General features: G+C 35.5%; 1 pseudogene; it reads right to left on the bottom strand.

Annotated features, from left to right (window-relative positions):
* Positions 1–22,491: 22,491 nt before the first annotated feature.
* LOC120245940 lies at positions 22,492–22,608 on the bottom strand (annotated as a pseudogene).
* Between the last annotated feature and the right edge of the window lie 1,412 nt (positions 22,609–24,020).

Here is a 24,020-nt window from a genome sequence, read left to right on the forward strand (position 1 = left end):
TTAAATCATTATTATTTGTATCTCAGGGTTGCTTCTAAGTTTATAAGATTGTAGCTATTTGTTACATATATGTGTATACATATAAATATGTATATATAAAATATATTTTTTCCTCAGTCTTTTACAGAAAATTCTGATATTTAATGCTATCTCCTATCTTCAGATCAAAGTATGAAAACTAGTGGGAGGGATATTAATAGCCAAAGAGGGAGTTAAGTGTCACGGCATTTAAGTACTCCCTGCATAATACAGCCCATGCTACCGGTGGAGAAGGAGGTGAAATGGATTGAAAGGAAGGGAGGGGAGGGAAGGGGAGGGGAGGAGAAGAGAAAAGAAGAGAACAGAAGGAAAAAAGAAGGAAGGAAGGAAGGAAGGAAGGAAGGAAGGAAGGAAGGAAGGAAGGAAGGAAGGGAGAGAGGGAGGGAAGAAGATTCGCTTAGCCCAATAAAGGGACAAATCATATTTCTATTGCTTCAGGGTATCCCAGAGTGATAGCCATAAGGGCCTATGTATTTGTAAGTTAATACTCCTCAGGATGATCATGAATTCAGGTGCTGAGTTGCTGAGGCACAAAATAACCCATTAATCACATTCTACACTTCAAATAGAGTACTAATGCCCAAGTTTAAACTGTGCTACATCATCTGCTTTTAAGTTTGAAGTCTACAGGTTTCAACTAATTTGGAATAATTTGTCTAGCAGTCACAGACAAAGGGCTACAGAGTGATATTTGATAGAGTGATGACAAAGATAATTCCAAGCTCCAGTAGTACCTAGAATGTTCCATCTTACTAAAGACTGTGAAGTAGCAGTATGAATATGCAAAGCATTGTGTTGAGGCTTATACTCTCTGTGTTTGTCTTTGTAAAAAGGTAACCTGTTTTTACCCTTTCTGATGATTCTATGAGAATTGAAGGGAGAGGAATAGTTAGCAACAGGCTTCCTTAAAAAAAGGAACTCGATAATGACTTGAATTAATTTTTAAACATTACAGCTCACTTCCCAGCAGATGTTTATACACTACCCAGCAAAAGTATACCACCATTTATTTGTAATTGTTAGTTTCTTACTGCTTCTGTAACAAATCACCACAAACTTAGTAGCTTAAATCACCTTACAGTCATTATCTTATAGTCGTAAAGGTCAGAAGTCCAAAATCAGCCTCATCAGACCAAAATCAAGTGTTGGCAGTCTGGTTCCTTCTGGAGGCTCCAGGAGGGAATCAATTCCTTTCCTTTTCTAGCGTGTGTAAGTCACCTTTTCCCTTGGCTGGTGGCTCCCTTCCAGCCATGGCATCACTGATGGCTGTTCATGTGTCATGCCTTTCACATGTGCAGCAGGCAGAATAGGATTAGTGTCCCCTCTACTCTAACAGAACTCTCTTTATATGTGCCACCATATAAGCACTCATTACAATGGTAAATATGTCTTACCGGTCTTTTGTTGTTGTTGTTTTTGTTTTCTGAAATATACTCTTCAACATTAGAGACCAGGCTTTCTTCCTGAACCATCAGTGCCTAGCAAACTGTCTAAGATATAGTAGGTACTGGCTAAATAAATGTTTACTGATAATCTTGAAAAACTAAAATAATATTTGCTAGATGAAATTTTAGAGATTTCTGTTCAAGAAAGGTAAATGCTGTGAGGGACCAGTTCAAATTTCCTAATTTCAAATTTGTTTTTAGTTATGTGGATTTTGATGCTCCAAGATAAATTGTCTTTCCATAATCCAACTTATAAAAAAATGAAGAAAATATAATAGGCATCTAACTTTTCATTTAACTTTGTCTCACTTATAAGTTAATCTATTAACTAAGGACAATAGCAACTTTTTAAAAATTCCTTATTCATTTTTAACTAGCAAATCAAATATAGGATTTACTTCTTTGATCAGACATAAAGTTAGCCTATATTTATTCACCAGTGAAATAGGACTTTTATATGTGGCTAGAGACTTGCATTTTAAGCTCTAGTTTATTTTATTCTGGCATTTTTCTTTCCAAAAGAAAGAAGCAATAAAGAAGTATCATGTCATAACCACTATTGAATATTTGTTATAAAAATGAAACTTTTAATGATATTTCAAAGAATGAAATCTGTCTGCAGAGTAAGTTCTGGGCTCTCCAGAGAATTGACACAACACAGATACAAATTCTTGCAGTCATTTCAGAACTATCTCCATAAGGTAATAGCTTTCTGGGGTGCCTGGGTGACAGTCAGTTGAGTGTCTGACTTCAGCTCAGGTCACGATCTCATGGTTTTGGGGTTCAAGCCCTGTGTTGGGCTCTGTGCTGCAGCTCAGAGCCTGGAGCCTGCTTCAGATTCTGTGTCTCCCTCTCTCTCTGCCCCTCCCCTGCTCATGTTGTTTCTATCTCTCTCTCAAAAATAAATAAAACACTAAAAAATTTTTAAAAAGGTAATATGTTGGGAGCCATTCTGAGCCCACTAGTCGAGAAAACTCCTGGTGAGGTGAAAGCAAGTTTGCACGGTCTCTTGCCAATCAGATGATGACCGATATCCACCCCCACTCAATTATTTCTGCTTGAGCACTGACCCCTAGGGTACCTTGTTGATCAATATTGGGAGTGACTTGTCCCCTTATTCCAGCCTTGGTATGATGGTTGCACCTTGTGAAGGAACTTATTGTGGGAACTTCTTCTTTTGATTATGGGAACAGACATCGTGTCTCCAGCAGGTCCTGTTTCCCTCCACACTTTCCCTTGAGCTATGAACAGGCTAATGACCCCTAGTCATAAAAGATTTACCTTTACATGTACAATTCTGTTTCTACTGTTGCATTAGTCCAGGATGTTCATACAGCTCAACATGTAAATCAACTAACCAAAAATGTCTTTCATGCCCTAGCTATTCAAGAAATCATAAAAGTAGACACAAAGGTAAATGCACTTGTAGAGGCTATTCTACGTATTGGAAATAAACTAAACTCTTTAAAGGTATGGTTGGCTCTCTGGTGCAATAAAGAATATAACTGGAAAATCAAGTCTTGCCCAGAGACAAAGAGCCTAACTTAGAGAGAAGGAACAGATAAGGGCAGAAGATAAGTTAGTACATACACCTTTACTAACTGATGGTGTATAGCAGCCCCTTCCCTAAGACCTACTTTCCACAAACACCTTCCCTTACCCTGACAGCTGTGATGAGGGTGGATAAGAGTATCTACAAACCTATGACTTAATCTTAGTGTTATTATAATGTGAACACCTTGTTATTTTCTTAGTTACTCAACTTCACTATAATTGGGGCAGTTCTGCAAGAAGACTTCTGTAAAACCTGTTTCTGTACATTTTCCAAAAACATCTTATCACAAAGAGCTATCCATTGTAAAAATTCCATTTCCTGATGCCATGTTAACATTTGACCTATAAATAAAGACACCAAAACCGACAGGACAGAGATGCCTGCCTGGTGATCAGACAGGATCTAAGAGCTCTCTCACTCTCTTTCGCCGACACCGTCCATCCTTCAGGGACCCCTGGACCTGTCGGAGCCGGCGCGGCCTCCGACAGTAATAGCTTCCTAATTTATAGCTAGGTTATTACATTTTCCTTCAGTTTGGAAAATGCCTTGTTGGATCGTTCATGCAAAAAAAAAAAAAACTAACTAGAAAGTTGTATTTTCTTTCACATATATTGAGAATTCTCAGCTGAAATTTATGGGATGTGGGAGTTAGCAAAAGAAAAGAGCTTTGTCAAACTCAACTGCAATTTGATGAAGAAGTCAAGAGAAAGTAGAAATTTATCTCTGTCTCTTTGATCCTTTTCATCTATTCATGTCAAAATACCACTTCTGTCTAACTAAGGGAAACTTTGTCATTTCTTTTGTTATTCATTCAACTTAAAATATAACAGAAAATCTTGACATAACATAATTTAGTTTTATTTCCACAGTTCTCTCCAGGGAACACTTTTTTTCTAATGAACATTAATCCATAAGTTTGTTTCAGAATTAGAAAGAAAGATTGATTGCCAATTGGTAACACACAGAAAACAATGAGATTGTTTTGTTTTTTGGATTAACCTTGATGTGGTTAACCAATGCTGTGGGGCAGCAATGTTGGGTAGGTAGGAAGAATGCGAATTTAAATATATATATACATTTAAAACACATTAGTATCTTGGGTAATTTAAAATCTATATACTGTGCTTTTTTTTTTCCATCTGAATATAGAAAGGCTAACAATATAAGCTCATAGATCTTTTTTCACCTCTTGTTTAGGATGTCAAAGCTTTTCTGCACCATGGTAGCTCCAAAACAAAACCACAAGCCCAGAAGCATCAGTAAGGTTGACTTTTATTTGTTTCTCCTCTTCAAACAAGATAGAATTTTCTTCCATTAAACAATCATCTACTCTGTTTTTAGGCTTATGCTTTATTTCAAAATTTATAAAACAGTAGATTCTTGGTTCACAGAACACAATATACTACTCTTGGCAATGACACCAGCTACAATCTACAAGTAAATGTAAAAAGTGTCCACTGAAACTAGTAGCCTAAATATAATTACCTGGAAAATAGAAATATAAAAATTGGCCTTATTGTCTGCATAAATCAACAGGATAGAAGTATTTATTTGTAAGCGGTATGTAACATAGAGAAAATGACCATAAGAACATTTGAAAATAGAGAAAAACTACAATCAGCACTAAATGTAGAAGAAATTATTTCTCCTTAAATCCATAGGGATCTAGCAAATCTCAAGCAGTAGAAGGCATTTCAGGGTACAGCACATTTACTTTAATCTGTCCCAGAATTGCACAGCAATGAAGAATAGAATCACAGGCTCAGCAAGAAATTGAGAAAGCAAAAAGCTTATAACTTGGAGGAATATTGATGGAAAGACTGCGAAAGTTTGCATTATTGCTTGAATAAGTGACCAGTGAGCCATATATTAATTCATAACAAATAATTTTGGTTCCTTACAATTTGTAAGTCATTAAAATTGTAAGTTATTTGCTGGAGCAGTCTAAATCATGAACAAAAACCTATGCAGTCACTTTTTCATTCAACCTAGTGTTCAAGAGAAGCTAGATAAATATTATAATTCAAACTAATGTGGTTTTTAAGAGCATATAACAAAGGAACAAGATTTGGACTGGTGTGGAAGATTGGCATCCCATTTGAAGAGAGTGAGGGTGAGTTGTGGTCAGGGTAGAAGAAAGAATCTATGCAAAGGTTCTGTGAATAGATAAGACTATGTGAATTTTAAAAGTTAAAGTGGACCACCAGAGCACAGAGGGTGAAGCATCCAGTGGTAGAAGAGGTATCAGATGGTGACATGGCTTCACAATGCAGAACTTTCTAGATTATGTTAGGGAAAAGCAGTTGTTCTGTATCATAAGGACAATTAGAAGTCATCAGTGTGTTTTAAGCAAGAGTATGAAACACAATCACATCTGCACTTTGAAATATCCCTGAAGCCCTGATAAGAACATTCTGACTGAATTCAGGCAATACCATGAATAGAAAACAGCAGAGCATAAAGGCAACCATACAGGAAAAGAGAAAACTATATATGCAGGGGATATTTAAAGAGATCAAAATAATGGATAAGACTTAGTGAAAAATTAGACAAAGCGGATGAGGGAGCAGGGAGTGCTGAGGACAATTGGATAAATGGATTTGTGCCATTAACTGATACAGGAGACAAAGGAAAAAGAGACTATGTTTCAACAATAGATTATTTTCATTTGAGACGAATTTGAGATATACAGATAAAGATGTCAAGTAGGCAGCTAGATCAAAACAATACTCGCACATGCTAACAAATCAAATACAGAAGAGCATATGGTTAAAAGCAGTTTTCAATTCTCTTCTTTCCCTCACCATGAGTCAACTCTTCTAGTCATTTCCATTTTTTTTTGTTTTAACTAATAGATTTTGGTGGTTAACCCATAACTCCAAAAAATGAGCTCTTATTTTTTTTCTTAATGTATCAACTTTGGTTACCATCCACTGACAAATGAGGCAAAAGATAACATTTCCCTCACCTCAGTGCTGATATTTATATTTTATTTTCCCCAAATTCTTATTAAAAATGTTGATGATTAAAGATGAAAGCTTTTATTTCTTTTAAACTATTTGTACTTATATCTCTGCTTAAATTAGTTGCTGAGATCATCACAAAGAATTCTGTGTTATATATTTAGTTTTCCAAATTTATACTTCTTACTACCTTACTTCTACAGTTCCTATATGAAAAGAACTATGTCAGGTGTAATGAAAATATATTACCTGAATAGATGGGCTACAAAAATGCATTTATAGTTTTCAATGTTAAGAATTTAGAGATGTGGTTTTCAGACTAGATAAAGATATGAATAATGTGCCCAATTAAAGAAGATATCTTTTTCATAGCTGTAAAAGTTAAGGCTACAGAGAAAAACTATCTAAATAATATAAAATTTCCACTAACAAAAACAGTCATATAAAGTTGAAAATGATGAAAGAATAGGCTTTGGTATGAATTGTCAAATTCATTCCTTCATTCTTTCATTCAACAAATTTATATAAACCAGAGACTATTCTAGATGTTGGAGTTAGGGTTTTAATGAACTGTGGAGATAATAAACAAATGTATGTATTCCCTTTCCCATAATTCTGTTTTCTATATCTTCTTAAATATCAGTGTCTTTAGATATATTATCTCAAAACATTAAAGTTTTCCCCTATAAATTATAATTTTACTTTAATTAAAAATTTTAACATTTATTTTTGAGAGAGAAACAGACAGAGTGTGAGTAAGGGAAGGGCAGAGACAGAGGGAGACACAGAACCCAAAGCAGGCTCCAGGCTCTGAACTGTCAGCACAGAGCCTGACAAAAGGCTTGAACCCTCAAACTATGAGATCATGACCTCAAGTCAGTTGCTTAACTGACTGAACTGCCCATATGCCCCCATAATTTTATAACTATAGTTTAAGATAGTTTAATAATTATTTAACTATCTTTAGGAAAAACTCAACACACAATGAGGAAAGAGAGTGAACAACCAGTCTCCCTTATTAAAAGTAGCATTAGGGGCATATAATCAATCCTCAGCATACAGGTTTTATGTGTTCTACTGGTGAATAGTGTTTACATTACATTTAGTCTGTTAATCATATGTGAAACTTTTATAATAGTAATAATACCTGTGCTGAATCCTATGCTCTGCACTTCATATGTATTGTCTCACACTTTGACTAGGTTATACAGCATTATTTAGTAACTCCAAATCTTAGTGATTTAAGCCAGCAAAGACTGATTTCTTGCTCTTTCTACATATTCACTATTGTTTGGTTGGGGACTCTGTTCATATTATCCCAACACTTAAAGCTAACGGAGAAGACACTGTCTGGAACATTGAGTGTGGCAATTCACACAGACTCTTAAAGCTTTCAAATGGAAGTGTCATATATCAGCTCTACTTATTGACCAAAAAACAGCACAAGTCCCAGCTAACTTCAAGGGAACTGGGAAGTGCAATCCCATCAGGTGCCGTGGAAGAGAATTGGAATTATGTAGTTGTTAGCATTATTGGAAATTATCAATTGAATCTTTATTATTCCCATTTTGTAGATTAAAAAAAGTTTGGTAACTAACATTTCCAAACTTCTCAAATAATTTTCAAGACCACATAATATTTATAATATTTCATGGGATCATTTTACTGTAGCAAGAAATGATGATGATGAAACGATGCTCAGCATCCCTCCTCATCAGGGAAATACAAATCAAAACCACACTGAGATACCACCTCACGCCAGTCAGAGTGGCTAAAGTGAGCAAATCAGAGAACTCTAGATGCTGGCGAGGATGTGGAGAAATTGGCACCCTCCTACACTGTTGGTGGGAATGTAAACTGGTGCAGCCCCTCTGGAAAACAGTGTGGAGGTTCCTCAAAAAATTAACAATAGAACTCCCCTATGACCCAGCAATAGCACTGCTGGGAATTTACCCAAGGGACACAGGAGTGTTGATGCAGAGGGGCACAAGTACCCCGATGTTCATAGCAGCACTCTCAACAATAGCCAAAACATGGAAAGAGCCTAAGTGTCCATCAGCGGACAAATGGATCAAGAAGATGTGGTTTGTCTATACGATAGAACACTACATGGCAATGAGAAAGAATGAAATCTGGCCATGTGTAGCAACATGGATGGACCTTGAGGGTGTTATGCTGAGCAAAATAAGTCAGGCAGAGAAGGACATATACTATATGTTTGCACATATAGGAGGATTAGGAGGAACTTCATGGAGAACCATGGGGGAGAAGAAGGGGGGAAATAGTGGGAGAGAGGGAGAGAGGCAAACCATGAGAGACTCTTGAATGCTGAGAACAAACTGAGGACTGATGGGGGTGTGGGAGGGAGAGGGGAGATAGGCATGGAGGAGGGCACTTGTGGGGATGAGCACTGGGTGTTATCTGGAAACCAACTTGACAATAAACTCTATTTGTAAAAAAAAAAAAAAGAAAAGAAAAGAAGTAAAATTTAAGTCCCAAATTGACTCCTCTAAAAAAAAAAAAAAAGAAAAAAGAAAGAACAATTCAGAGAATGAGGGGAGATCTATTCATTGAAATAGCTGCCTCTTTGCCTTGGAACATAACTACTCTTATCTTCTAGGATGAGTGGCTGGATCAATACGAAGACTCTAATAACAGAGTTTCATGTTTTCATGTCAATAGAAAAATAGAAAAAAATTATTTTTCTTATTAAAATTTCCAAAGTATCCTAAAACCATTTAAAACACAAAGATCTGGAAATAAATGTGTTAGAAAAGGTAAAATTGTACACTTTAAGAGTAAAAACTGCAAATGGAATATGTGACATTACTTAATTTACCTCCCTAAGACTTTATTAACTGAATCTGTAAAAATCATTTAATCCCCAGGCACCTGACATACCTACCCCTCAGCTAACTCATAAACAAAGTTGAACCTTTGCAATGATTGCAGCTGATGACTCTGATTCAAGTCACCAGTCAATGAAATGGCAACCATTGGTCATTGATTTTTGAATGAATTTTGAATACATAATGAATCAGAGAAAGATACTTGAGAATAATTATCCATCTGCTAGGCCATAAAATCCCATCAAGCTTAACTTATAAATACAGAGTATGACTTTGACTCTGATAAGTTGTAATATTCATTCATTCTATTAATCAATTCAGAATTTTTACGGTAACACATGATTAGTAAAATTGACTAATGTTTACTTTCTAATTACATGGAATTTGTTACCTTCAAGATAAAGCAAGAAAAAATAAGAACAAACATGGAATTTCTAAAAATTCACAGTCAATTAGGATGCCCTATTGTGTATTCCTTCCAATATAAGCATATGTTTTATTTATTTCATTATTATATGGTATCCCAATAAAAATAAAGTTAAATTCACTAGAGTGATATAAAAAAAAACTGTTCCCGGTAAAAGCCTTCAATCCTTTCATTTCTAGTGATATTCTACATACCTTATAAATCATAAATTAATTCAGTCTTGAATTGAATCACAGGACCTAAAATATTTCAAAATTAAGTATAGCAAAGAGTGATTTTTTTAATCAATTCCAAAACTAGGGTGCCCTCAAAGAAAATAGAGCATTAGACTTTTGCAGAAGTTGCATATATATTTTGTATATGGCAGTAGTTTTAGGGTGTAGATGTGAAAGAATTAGAAAATATAAATTGTATACTTTCTTATTTTTTATAAACCAAACTGAGGATTTATCTATCTTATTTGTGAATTTGTATAACCTTGATTAATCATGAATTTTTATGATGCATCATAATACCTCAAAATTCTAACAAGGAGTCTTTGATTTAACTTTACTAATAAATTTCTTAATCACTTAACCATATTTCTTAAACATTTAATCATTTAATAAAGATATAAATCAAGATGATAGTCTTAAGACTATTCTGTGGAATAAAAAGTTTAATGTTTGAGATAGATCTATAAGTCAGAAATAGAAGTATGTAGAGGGGAACATTTTCATTTAGTGAAATTCTTTTGCTTTGATTTGTGAATCTTATTTTCTATTACCTAGTCTTAATTTCCCATTCTCTCATGTTCAGACTTTGAAGCTCATGATGAGTGGGTCTTCATGATAAACATGGGGAAAATTATAAAGAGAAATTCTCAGTATGGGAAATAGAGCTCAGTACATGCATACATTCAACATATCTTTACCATCTACTATGTATTAGTTGGTATCCTAAGCACTAGTGAGTCAAAAGTAAACAACAAAATCTAACATTCTCCTGAAACTTATATTCTAGTAAAAGTAACACATGAGGAAATACCTGAAGTAGGTGAGGGGATCAGACATACAGCTAACTTGGTAAAGAGAATTCTAATCAAAGGGAACTGCAAATGCAGAAGCTTTAAGACCGGAGTGTACTTAATGTTTATGATGAAAAGGGAAGAAGACACTTCACTTCAGTACAATAGAATGAGCAAGAGGAAAGTAGGAGGAGACTTCAGTATAATAGAATGAGCAAGAGGAAAGTAGGAGGAGATGATGTCAGAGAGGTCATTGGTAAGACAAGAAAAAAAATAGATCATGTAGGGTGAAGCTCTTATTTTTTTTAAAACTTGCAAGTTCTTTGATATTTCTCCACATAAATGTGGGCTCTATGTCTTCTCCTCTTATTAATAAGTAGGCTTATAACTCTTGACCGATAGAGTATGAGGGAAGTGATATTATATTACTCCTGAGGGTAAGTCATAAAAGGGCATGGAGTTTCCTTCTTGTTCTCTTGAAATTAATATTCTGGGTTTCCATTTAGGGGATCCTAGCCACTTTCCTACCACACAGAGATTCCACAAAAGGAGGCTCTGGTTGACAATTCCAACTAAATCCAGCTTTGAGTCATCTCAGCACAAAATGGAATGAGGTTTTGGTGAATCTTTGGAGATTGTTAATGTATTTTGCCCTTGAGAAAAATATCAATACTTTGTAGCCAGGGTTTATGAAACTTAAAAATGGTCTGCAACAAATTAGTTGATGTTCTTCCCATTGAGAGGTGCTGTTTCAGTCCCTTCACCTTGAATAGAGGCAGAGTTGTATTTGACTCATGGGGTATGAAGGAAATGACGCTCCATTACTTCCATGGCTAAATTATAAAAGGCATTGCAGCTTCTCTCTGGGTCATTTGGCATATTCATTCTCCAGATGCTTCGTTTTGAGACAGTACCTCTTGAAAACCAGCCACTATACCATAGAGAACTTAAGCCACATGGAAAAGTCATAAGTAGGGGCTCTGGTTGACAATCTAAGCTGAACCCAGATTTTAAGCCCTCCTATCCCAGACCCTAGAAACGTGGTTAAAAATGCTTCTAAATGATTCCAGACATCCTCAGTGTCTCCCAAGCTATTCTAGTCTTTTTGGCTAAGATCCAAGGCACTAAGGAGCAGCAACTAGTCATTATCACTGTGCCTTGGCAGAATTCTTGACCCAAACAATATGCAGTTGTTATTATTTCACATTACTGAACTTCAGGTTAGTGAATATATCAAATATATTGAGGAAAACTACATGAGCTGGCTTAATTTTTAGAGATATTAACTTATTTACTAAAAAATACCTGGGAGCTATCAGAATTATATTCCATTTTGCCAATGTCATGCACAGTAGTTATAGATAAAAATCTATAATTCATTGCTAAATTTGGACACGAATGGAAAACAAAAGTTTTGAGTTTAGTTGTTAAACAACAATAAGAGATGAATTTTGAATGTTAAAACGATTAGATCATTGAATTATATAGCACCCAACCCACTAATCTAGGTCCCATGGCTTTGAAAGGAGGTAGCTGTGTGGATACAATAATACATGATGGCAACGAGAGGATTTGATGGAGATATGCCCATCTTAGGTGCAGCAGAGGTGGCGGACCAGGATGGAGGTGGGCTGGGGGGATCCAAGGAGGATGTCCCAGAGGCAGCATCACCATCAGCTGTCTGATCAGCTATGAGTCAGGTGGACAGGCCCAAATGGTCCCTACTTCATCCTCTTACCACAGAAGTATGGTTTTTCAGAGCCTCTGAGTTTTGTACTACCAGTGATGCTCAGGAAACTTTGGTAGAGATAGACCTAAGGAGATATGTATGTTGCTTCGGCATGACAGTACAGCTCTTGGACCACAACCACATGGGTTGCTGTGAATAAGATCACTGTGGGTAGACTAGAGGGGTTTTGTGAGTTCATCAGGGAGGGCAAACTGTCCCTCTCCTCTCCCTGGATAATAAATAAAAGAAAAACATTTTTAGCAATTTAATAAAACATTAGAAATGATTGTTGAGGGAGAAAGAGAGACTTCATATATCTAAGACAAGTTTCAAGGCATTAGATTGTCAATTGATCATTCTTCCAAGGTAACAACATAAGAAATAAAGAAAAGATAATGGGAGGGCAAGCTAACTGTAATGAAATATCAAACACTGATGTATTAGAGAGTGAATGATTTCATACTACTTACACTAGCTTTAACGGAAGCTTAGAAGGGAGAAGTCATTCAACAAAGTGTTTTCACTTAAAGGAAACTTTAAACTTAAGCAATCAATATCCCATATGAGCTCAGTAAAATACAATTTGTTTTATTCCCAGAAACTAAAAGTGCTTCTGTTAATCTCAATCTTCAGAGTTTAATAGTGTTGGACTCTTTGCCCTTCTCTATTGCACACTAGTTCAGAATATATTTTTTTCTTGTGGTCAAGATGGATGAACAATGAGTACAGCATTATAGTAAACAGCAGCCCACCACTTTTTACGTATTGGCAATAATGCATCAGTTTCCATTCTGAAATATATTTGCTTCTTCAGAAAATTTTCTCAAATAAGACCTCATTCCTCAGATTTCATTGCACTCAGTATCTTCCATGTTTGTTTGTAATAGCCTTAGCAACCATTTATTTAACCTTTTCTATGTGCCAGCAGAATAGTAACTGAATTACATGTAATACTTCATTCATATCTGCCTAATAATTATAAGTGGGTAATATTATTGTCTCCATTTTATAGGTGAGGAAAGTAAGGACAGAGAGATTAAATAAACTTCCTAAACATTTGAATATAGAAAAATCTATCTCTAGTGGATACTCTTTTAACCACTGCCCTATAGAATGTATACATATGCGGTATAGAATTTAACAGTGTTTGTGTATACATGGTCCTAAATCATATGATTCACATAATATTGATCCTATGTGCATGGAGTAAGGCAACTTATATGCCTCTGAGGGTTTTGATTTATTTAAACACTTGTAAAGAATAAAGACCTAAGTCCAGTGTTACATACCTAATCAGAATTATGAGGACTCGCGAATGAATCATTTCAGTCATGGTATTGACATTTTAGAAAAAGAGGAAAAGTGTATGATATTTGCATTGCATCTATTCCATATTAGAATTTATTCTCTTTTATGTAGCTGACAACTCTGCTCTTAAAATAACATTCTCTGGAGAGGGAGAATGGATTTCCTGTATGCATCTGAAATAAATTTCCAGGAGACAAGAAAGAGAAGGCAGAAGAACAGGCTCAGTGGCTTCCGCACTGTGCCACTCATTGCACCTGAACTCTTAGTGTTGAAGCCAGCACTGCAACAAGGGAGCTAGCAGGCACTAGGAGTAGGCTGAGGAGGATTCTGACCTTGTCCCTACCCTTTGAACTTGCACAGCTCTCTTTCATCTATTTTGTGATTTCAGGGTGTGGCTCTGTGACCAGGCTAGAAAGAGTGGTGGGTATGAACGTCTACTAGCCACTCTGCCCGCAGAACAGCTACAGGTGCAGAATTGCAATTTATAAAAATGTAGAACATCTCGGGGCGCCTGGGTGGCTCAGTCGGTTGAGTGTCCGACTTCGACTCGGGTCATGATCTCGTGGTCCGTGGGTTCGAGCCCCATGTCCGGCTCTGTGCTGACAGCTCAGAGCCTGGAGCCTGCTTCTGATTCTGTCTCCCTCCCTCTCTGCCCTTCCCCAACTCTTGCTCTGTCTCTGTCTCAAAAATAAATAAACGTTAAAAAAAAAAACCTATCTTATGTAGTCATGTCACTGTGTCTCTAAAAAAAGATGTAGAACATCTCTTAATCTCAAAGGATACTCTCAGCAGATTCTTTTAGGAGAATCTGAGGTCAATAGATAATCACCAGGTTACAATTGGATAGGAGATCAGAGGCTCTGTGAACTCATACCCACTCTTTTTTTTTTTTTTTTTTTTTTTTAAATTTACTTATTTTTGAGAGAGAGAGCTAGAGACAGCATGAGCAGGGGAGGGTCACAGGGAGAGAGGGAGATAAAGAATCTGAAACAGGCTCCAGGCTCTGAGCTGTCAGCATAGAGCCTGACACGGGACTTGAACCCACGAACGGTGAGGTCATGACCTGAGCCGAAGTCGGACGCTTAACCGACTGAGCCACCCAGGCGCCCCTCATACCCACTCTTAAACAAGGCACATCTAGGGGCACTTGGACTTGCTCAGTCAGTTAAGGGTACAATTCTTGGTTTCAGCTCAGGTCATGATCTCAGGGTTCATGGATTCAAGCCCCGCATTGAGTTCTGCGCTGTCAGCACAGAGCCTGCGTGGGATTCTCTGTCTCTCCCTCTCTCTCTCTGCCCCTCCCTTGCTTACTCTCTCTCTCTCTCAAAAATAAATAAACTTAAAAAAAAAAAAAAAGACACCTCTCAGGGAAGAACCTCTAGGATCATCCCTCATTTCTCAAAAGAACAAAGGTGGTTGAATGATCGCTGGTTTCAACCTTCTATGAAAACCTTGAGTCTTAGCATCTGACAACTTCTCAGGATCCAAGTCTACAATTAAATTATCTTTCAGAAAGCTAAGCAATAAAAGACTAGTGCCTTTTTAAAGAAATTATTTTTTTTAAATATAATTGTAGTCCTGGTGACAGCAAAAAAAAATTTCCTCTCCCTTATCAGCAGTGAGGTCAAATTATCCAACAAAATGATTTTATTACATACGCTGCCAGCTCTGCATTGTTTTTTCAGTTCACTTGGATGGAAAAGGCACAATTAAGGTCTTTTCCAGAGTCATTTAAAGGGAAACTGAAGCATAATGTTAAACTAATTAGTCATATTTGAGGATGAACAGTTTAATGATGATCCTAAATGCTTTTGATTCTTTTTTGAGAGGTAAGTGGGTGTTAAATTATACATAAAAATTGCTTCTCATAAAAGAAATATTTTATTAAAAATCTTTTTAAAAGTTGGATACATTATCATAACCAAATTTCCTAAGAGAAAAACCTGACAAAGAGTTATAGAAATTTTCATTTACTAAAAAGAAAAATAATTTATCAATTAATTTGTACCAGGTACAACATCCAAACTACTTGAGATGATGCTGAAGAAAGTTATTTTACTCATTTGAGAGAAAAATAATTTTTGTGTTTTATAAAATGATTACAAGGTATGCTGATTATAAGGAAAATTTGTTTGTTTATTTTTTGACACAAACTTTCAGGTAGCTAAAAGGAAATACAAACTTTTAAGGCTAATCGTTCTTTCATTTGACAGAACTGGAGAAGAAAACTAGATACATTTTCAAGCCAAATCTGTTCATAAGGAATATGGTAAAAATCCTAATGTCTCAGAATTAGCAACTCTGTTTACTCCTTTAATCACATTTTTTCCTAAACCTTTTTATAGAAAGCTAAAAAAAAAAAAACACAAAAAAAACCCATGAGACTAATTAGCACTAACTTTACAAGGGCCACTTTCTGACATAATTAAATTTCTATTCAATTAACTGAGATCTCTTCTCCAGGTTTCACTTGGTGTTCGGGAGTTGAAATACATCAATAAAAGATTGAAAGTAATGAAACATTACATAAATATGTGTTTTATGAAGTACACTAGTAGGGATCACACCTTTATCTTATTTTACCTGTTCTGTACAAATTTATTTGTACTTAATAGATACTTAGTTTGTGCCAGGACTTAAGGTTTAAGAGACAAGTAAGATAGACTGCCTTTTATTAAGTAGTTTTCAATATCAATGGGAGAAACTTTTCCAGAAAAAAAAAAGGCTCACTCATTTATCATTGCTAAAATAAGGGCTGGGAAGAGAAATATTATTCTATAATGCTTTCATTTTCATTTCAAAGAAAGATGTTAAGTGCCTTGTCAGGGTCTAGAGGCAGAACCTTCCAAGTGTCAGACTTGAGGGTGCACTACAATTTTTAATACTACACCTGGCTTAAGTTTAAATTAAAAGAGAAAGAAAAAAAAGAAGAAATGTGGGAATAAGGAATAATCCCAGAACCCTATTATCTCAATAATCTGATGAATGCTAAAGGAATAAAAATAAAGGAAAAAAAATCTTTTTATGCATGGGTATAGCAAAAACAAAAAAGGATGCTTTTTAATGTGGACTGCTTTGAGAAGGAATGAGAAGATTCTCTCAAAGTTGATGTGAAGATCACACCTTCACACTGACATGACTTACTAATAGAGGAATGACATGAAACTTATTTTAACATTGTCATTATAAAAACTTCAGTACAAATTTAGCTTGTCACTAGGTGTCATAATCAAGAGCCCAGGCATCATAGCAGGCAAACATAAGTGCAAACCCTAATTCTCAAATTATTATTAAACTTTAGCAATTAAATTGTACATGTTTTCTCATTTGTATAATTGGGAAATTACTGAGCATTCCGAAGTGGAGTTTTTTGGAGATTTAATAATATATAAAATCTTAGTGCATACCTGAAAGATACATTAATTATTTTTATTGTCATTATCATTGTTATTTTGTTATTATTACTGCTGCTTTTGTTGGTTACTATTGTTATTGTTGTCATAAATATTCTAGTACCTACAGCAGTATTGTATAGATTAGTTTTAATTATGCACCTGGATAAAATGAAAAGACAGTTTATTCTGAAAAACTATAAAGAGCATAGGAGTTAAATTGGGTTGAAAATCCACTTAAGCATTATAACTTTTAAACTGTATTTTATTATATATTATTCAGAAAATATTAATATAAAAAGGTAAAACCTGTTGAATTATAAATATTAAAGCAGATATTTATTTTAGGCATAAATAGGACTCAGAAATGCTTCTAAGCATCTTAGAACAATTTGGGAAAAACTCCTAGAACCCATGCATTTTATTAATAATTATCTAGTATATATCAGTTTATTTATGTTTTTTGAAGGTTTTTGATGCTAGTATTTTCTTAAGGTCACCATTTTTCATTCCTAGAAAGAAATTTTCTACCCCCTGGAAGTATAAATAATTTCAGAAATATATTTTGGAAAGAGAGAAACTGTTTAAAATAATTTGAATTTTTTCCTTTCACCAACGTTTTAGAATTAGAGAAGGACAGGGGTGTCTAGGTGGCTCAGTTGGTTAAGCCTCCAACTCTTAATTTTGGCTTAGGTCATATCTCACAATTTGTGGGTTTGTGTCAGGCTCAATGCAGATGGCTCAGATCCTGCTTGGGATTCTCTGTCTCCCCCTCCCTTCAGTCCCTTCTCTCCCTCCCCTTCTCTCTCAAAAATAAATAAATAAATAAATAAATAAATAAACATTTTTAAAAAATTAGAGAGGGACAAAATGGATAAAGAAGTTGACATTTAAATAAATTTGGCCTTTGGTTATTTCATAGGATTTTATCCTTTTACATCTGTGGTGTCTTTAACAAGTGAAATAAGTTAAATGCTTAGCTAACCCTTGTATATAGGAAAAGCAAAATTTTCCTCAAATGTTTAATTATAGGTTCCAGAAAAAGGCTAAAGAGTCAGAAAAATAAAAATGGAACGAGGGACTGGAGGCAATTCTACAGATGAAAATCATGATATAGGAATGAAGAGACATGGGTGATAGCCATACTGAAGACTCTAGTCAGATTTCTGAGTTCAAGACTCTGACAGAAGCCCTGATTAAGGTACACAGCACATCCTGTAAGTAAAGTCACAGGTATAAAGGGAATGGAGGTCTGTAGGTTGGGGACTGATGAGAACATACTGTTGTTAAGGACAGAAAAAGAGGATGAAAGGATTATGGGTAAGGTATCAAGCCATCGATGAAGATAGGAGAGTGTCTTGATATTGGTGTCTCTAATGAGAAGGGATAATGCTAGAAGTGCCAGACAGAGTTATCAAAAGAGAAGCCATTTAGTTAACGTAACACGATGATGATAATGATTTATAAGCAATAGTCTGAATCAAAAAGATAGTTGACAACCTCATCTTGTTTTACGAAGGAAGAAATGAGTAAAGTAGATCTCCTTTCTGGGAACTGGTGGGTTATCAGGGAGTATAGTGGGCTGAGCCATGTCCTCTAAAAATTCATGCCCACCACGAACTTCAGAATGTGACTTTATTTGAAGATAGGATCATTGTAGATGTAATTACTTAGATTCAAATGCAGTAATACTGGATTAGAGTGGGCCCAAAATCCAATGACTGATGTCCCTCTAAGAAAAGACGACACAAAGGGGTGCCTGGGTGGTACGGTCCTTTGAGCATCTGATTTTGTCTCAGGTCATGATCTTGCTGTTTATGAGTTTCAGCCCTGCACCAGGCTCTGAGCTGGAGCCTGCTTCTGATTCTGTGTCTCCCTCTTTCTCTGCCCCTCTCCCACTCACGCTCTGTCTCTGTCTCTGTCTCTCTCTCTCAAAAATAAATAAAACACTTAAAAAAGAAAGAAAGAAAAGAGGAAGACACACAGAGACATAAAGAACACTATCTAGAAACAGGCAGATATCGGAGTGATGCATTTATAAGTCCAGGAATACTAAAGATTGTTGGCCACCACCCGAAAGAGGCATGGAAAAGATTCTCCTGCTGACCCTCCAAAAGGAACCAATCTCCCAACATCTTGATTTTGGACTTCTGGCCTCCTTACCAGTGAACAAAATTAAGTTCTATACATTTAAGCCATTCTGTTTATAATTATTTGTTGTGGCAGCTCTAGGAAGCTAGTGCAGAGAGAAAGTAAATTTTCAGCTATTCCAGGAAAAGAAGAATTGAAAGAAAAATGTTAAGGATAGGCATCATAGTTAATATAGAGATGGACAGAGATACACTTGTCCCAAAAAGGAAGGAAAAGACCTGAGTGATAATTATAGAGATGGAAGTGATATTAAGGAAGATGCCTTGACCAAGATCAGTAATTGTCCATCATAGACAATTTGATGTTGACAGTCATAAAGAACACACAAAAAGACAGTATTGGAAAAGCTATAGAATCAGTTAACCCCCACTCATAGCTACACTTGAAAAACCAGGTCTGAAACTTCTTTATGAGAACCAACATGATATAGCTGAAATCAGTGTTGTAGTCACACTGATTTGGATTACAATCTTTGTTTTTCTACAAATGAGTTATGCATATTTGGAAAATTCTTGGCCATCTTTTATAGAGTTGTGAAGATTTATATGACATTTACTGAGCTCTAGTACATTGCACTCTATATAATGAAGATCGAGAAATGACCCTTTGGGTTATTGTGAGATTGAGTATATATAAAATACATAGTAAGCACTCCATGTATGTTAGATTTATTTGATATTAGCTTTTCTTCTCCCTCTTTGAGGTCTGATGATGAATGTAAGCTCCAGAAAAATAGGAGTGGACTGGTTGTATGCTGCCATCGGAAGTATGTCTGCTCATGTAGTCCATATGAATTTTGTGACAAGCCAGTTGAGAAAGCACTAGTTTAATGTGTTGTCACAGAAAATGCTGAATATAGAACTTCAGAACACATCTTAAGATGTTTTTGAGGTGTGCCCAGCTTAGTGAAAATATGCTGATGACATGAGAGAGTATGTTATTAATGACACATCCTTGGAACATTATTATATTTTGAATCCCATTTTATCATTGCACAAGTGTGTATATAAAAGTAACAATAGATTACTCATCATGAGAAATACCTAAAGCATAAACACTTGTGCACTATCTCTGATATTGCTCCCAGAGGTTTACACATAATAAAAGAAAAAAGAAAGACTGTGTTCAAGCAAAATAAATAAAACTTCTCTGATAATCTTGCATAAATGACATCAGAATGATAATTTCTTAACTATATTCTCTATTGATAAACATATCTTTAGATTAGATGGGACAATTTGTATCTACTCCCTATTTTCTAGTTTTTCTCTCAACCTTTTGACCCAATAAACAATTCCATGCTTTTTTTTGTTTTTTGTTTTTTGTTTTTTTTGCATTAAATGTTCACAGACACTTTGGGCATTGAGATCTATCAAAATTATCTTCCCTTTCTCTAGGACTTCTAATTCCTTTCATTCACTTTCCAAGAATAAATGTGAGCAATTACCATATTCCACGAACTGGTCTAGCTATAGGGACCACACCTGCAAAATAGCAAATGTCATCCCTGCCTTTATACAGGTGACACTGGGTGGAATGGGGGTGGAGCAGGCTGGCTGAGAAGACAGGCCAAAATCAAGTGAACAAATAAAATAACAAGTAAATGTATATAATGAAGCCAATATAGTAGATGGTTACCAAAAGGCACCGCCCAGTGGATGTCTTGCTAATGAGAGAATGTGAGAAGTAAGATCTGAATAATTATAAAAAGTGAAGTAGGAAGAGAGCTGAGGGATAGGTTTTCTAGGCTGAAGATCAGAAGGAACATAGAGTTCAGCCTGTGGGAAAAGCATAAGGAACAACATGGTGGCAAGATTGAAAAGGAGAAGAGCAGGGCCAGTGAGGCGGGAGACAGATAATGTAGGGTCTCCAAGGCAAAAGTTAGGGGCATGGATTTTATTCTAAAAGTTTGGGGAGAAGGTATGTAGAAAATACTGAGTTTTCTGTAGGGTAATATATGATTTGATTTGTAGCTTAAAAACCTACTCTGGCTATTCAAAAAGAAGAAACTATAAAGGAACAAGCAGGATCAGTTCCATAATTTGCAAAGTACAGCGCAAAATAAAAATTCAGGATGCTTTGTTCAAATACAACGAGCAATTTCAAGGAGATTACAGTGGAACATTAAACCAAGTGAGGGCCCCTCTCTGTGTGGGGTCCTGTGCTATTGAACTGATCCCATCTCTGTGAAGCCAGCCAGCCAGCCTGCCTTAGTTTCTCTCTCTTTTTTCCTCTCTTTTTCTCTTCCTCTTCCTCCGTCCCACACTCCAACCCTGCTCTTCGCCTCCTCCCTGCCACTTGCCTCCCTGGGTCACTAGCTTCATTTTCTTCGCTACATCTCTCTTACCTTCTCTGGTGGTTGACCTATTCTGCTTATTCAGAGTCTCTGCTTACTATAACTGGGTCTGTCATGGCTGTTAATTCAAATCCAATGTTACGTTAAGTTTCAACTTAGACCCCACCACCAACAAGATACAGAGTACCCTCATGCTTCTCCTGAAATTATCAAGGGGAAGATACAATCCATTCTTTATTCTCTAGGGGATAGTTCTGTCATGGACTGATCATTCCCTGTCAGGGGCGAGTGGAGTATCATATAATACAAAAGTGACCACCTGGACCTGCCCTTTACAAGAAGTTTCTTCTTTGGGGGCAACTTTTAAGTAATTTAAGTAAGACAGGGCTACAGTAAGAGCTCCAAAATATATTTTGATCCATCTGTGTTTTCCAGAGAACAGTGCCAATTTTAATGAAATAACCGATGTGTTTGACTTCCCCTCTAAAAAGGTCATTGTCATTTTTAATTTAAAGTCAATAATTACTTTGGGAATATTTTTTATTTCCATGGCATATGGTAAAAGAAAAGTTTAAATATTTGCAAGAAAGAATAAAAGATCATTGTTTCTGTGATATTTATCATTGTTGAATAATTTATACATTTCTTTTACTTTAAAATTGCCTGTATGCCTTAAATGGCATAAAGCAAAAAATAATTACTAGCTTGCACTTATCAAGGGAAAGCTACCTTTAAAATTAGTTGCTAGTCAAATTGAAGACTGTCTCTATATACCATATAGTAAGATCATTATACTTTATTTTTTAACCAGAATGTGAAGTGTGGACTGTAAATGTGAAAAATGATATGTCTGTGGGCAATCTTCTTCGTCCTGTGCACACTGATATTACTTTTTCACTTTCTGAGAGTCAAGGGACTTGTTTTACCTCTCATACCTAAGATTAGAACAAAAGGCACTGGATTTCATCTCAGCATATTCTGATAATGAGGACTGTAAATAAATTTGAACAAGGAATTCATCATATTAGCCACATTGATGAAATGGAGTGGCAGCTATTTCAAATGAAAGAGTACAATAGTATAATTTTTTTTATTAGACAGATCTCTAGAAAGTTTCAACACACAGTTTTAGCAATGGAAACAAGGTAGACATTTTTGAACACGATAAAGTTATATTTTTTACAGTTTATTGATTTATTTTACCCAAATGGTGGTACAGTGTATACATCGTTCTGCACTTTTTTGATTTAACAAAACAAGTCAAAGACTTGTTCCATTTTGATATGAAATAAAGCCACTTCCTTCTTTTTAATAGGTGAAAAATATTTCATAAAAATATGGAATGCTTCACGAATTTGAGTATCATCCTTGCACAGGGGCCATGCTACAATAATACATTTGTAAAAGCTATTTTTATTTTCCAATTGTGTTTCAGTTTATACGTTAAATTTTCTATTCTTTAAGTTTAGTATCTCTTAAAGTATAGTACACAGGCTTTCTTCATAGAATCACAGCATGATAGATGGTGGGATGGAGGGCTTGATACAAACACAGCTCATGGGCTTCACTTGAGGCAACTTACTGAATCAGAACACTTACGTTATTTTTTATTACTCATTCTCTCCATCACTACCACCAGAAATGATCCAAACATGATTAGATATGGCTCATTCTCTTCAGCTCCACCACTTACCCACTAGTTCAAAGTTTCTCCCTTTTGAAGGCTTGTCTTCTCCAAGATGAGTAAGAATGGAAATGCCCTTTCCCTTCAGGGAAACCAGGCCTATCGTTAGCATAATTACTATCAGAACACAATACACAACCCAGGATATTCAGGTTACTTAGATTTACCTAACTTTGAGACTTGGTCAGGAAATCTCCACTCCAGATTGAGCAGCCCAGAAAGCGAGGCCAAGCTTTACTGGGTCTTTCCCAAAGATAGTGTTATTTGTTCATCCTTTACTTTGAGTTCTGGGTAATCTCCCTCACTCTACACTAGTGGAAAAAAACTACGTTTATAGGCATGGTTTTGTGTGATCCATTAAAACAAATTTTTTTTCTTATTTCATTAAATGCAAAAGTCTACGGAAGCTCATCTGAGATCCTAAAGAGATTTTTTATCCCCAAACTCTTTTCCAAAGGTAATTCCCACCTCTGATTCTCTTTTTTATATATTAAAAATATAATTTATTTAATTCAGTGTATCCAAAATATTACCATGTCACCATTTGATAAATCTAAAAATAATCACTGAGATATTTCACATATAGTTTTATGCCAAACTACTGATATATGATGTGTACTTTATACTTACAGCATGTGTTCAGTTTGTGTTAGTCACATATCAAGTGCTTGATAGTCACAAGTGGTCGTAGCTACCATATTGGATAGCACAGATCAAGATAATGACTAAGGTCTCCTTCAACTCTTAACTTGGGTACATGTCTCATTCTTATATATCTCATCATGCCTCAGTATTTTTAAAAGGCTAAAGCTTAAATCTAACTCATGATGAAATAATTAAGGTCTTTAATTTTTTTAAATTAGGAACTGAAATGGTCTAACAAAATAATTCTTTTCTAATTTCTTAGTAAGGGGAAGATAACAAAGATTGCAGGAGATAAGCAATGTCCTTTGATATATTTAAAACTAAAATAGTCAAAATCAAAATTTTATCCAATAAAAGACTTATTCAACATTTTCATTGTTTAGGAGGGGCATATACAATTTCACTTATGTAAGCTGCTTACGGTATTTTTTGTCAAATCCGCTGGATGCCAGACATATAATTGAACTTTGAAATCATCAATCTGCCCTAGGAGATATACACTACCACACTGGCATAAAGAATTTATTTAGT

This window comes from Hyaena hyaena, unplaced genomic scaffold (assembly GCF_003009895.1).
Source record: "Hyaena hyaena isolate Hyena2069 unplaced genomic scaffold, ASM300989v1 scaffold_442, whole genome shotgun sequence".
Taxonomy (NCBI): Eukaryota; Metazoa; Chordata; class Mammalia; order Carnivora; family Hyaenidae; genus Hyaena; species Hyaena hyaena.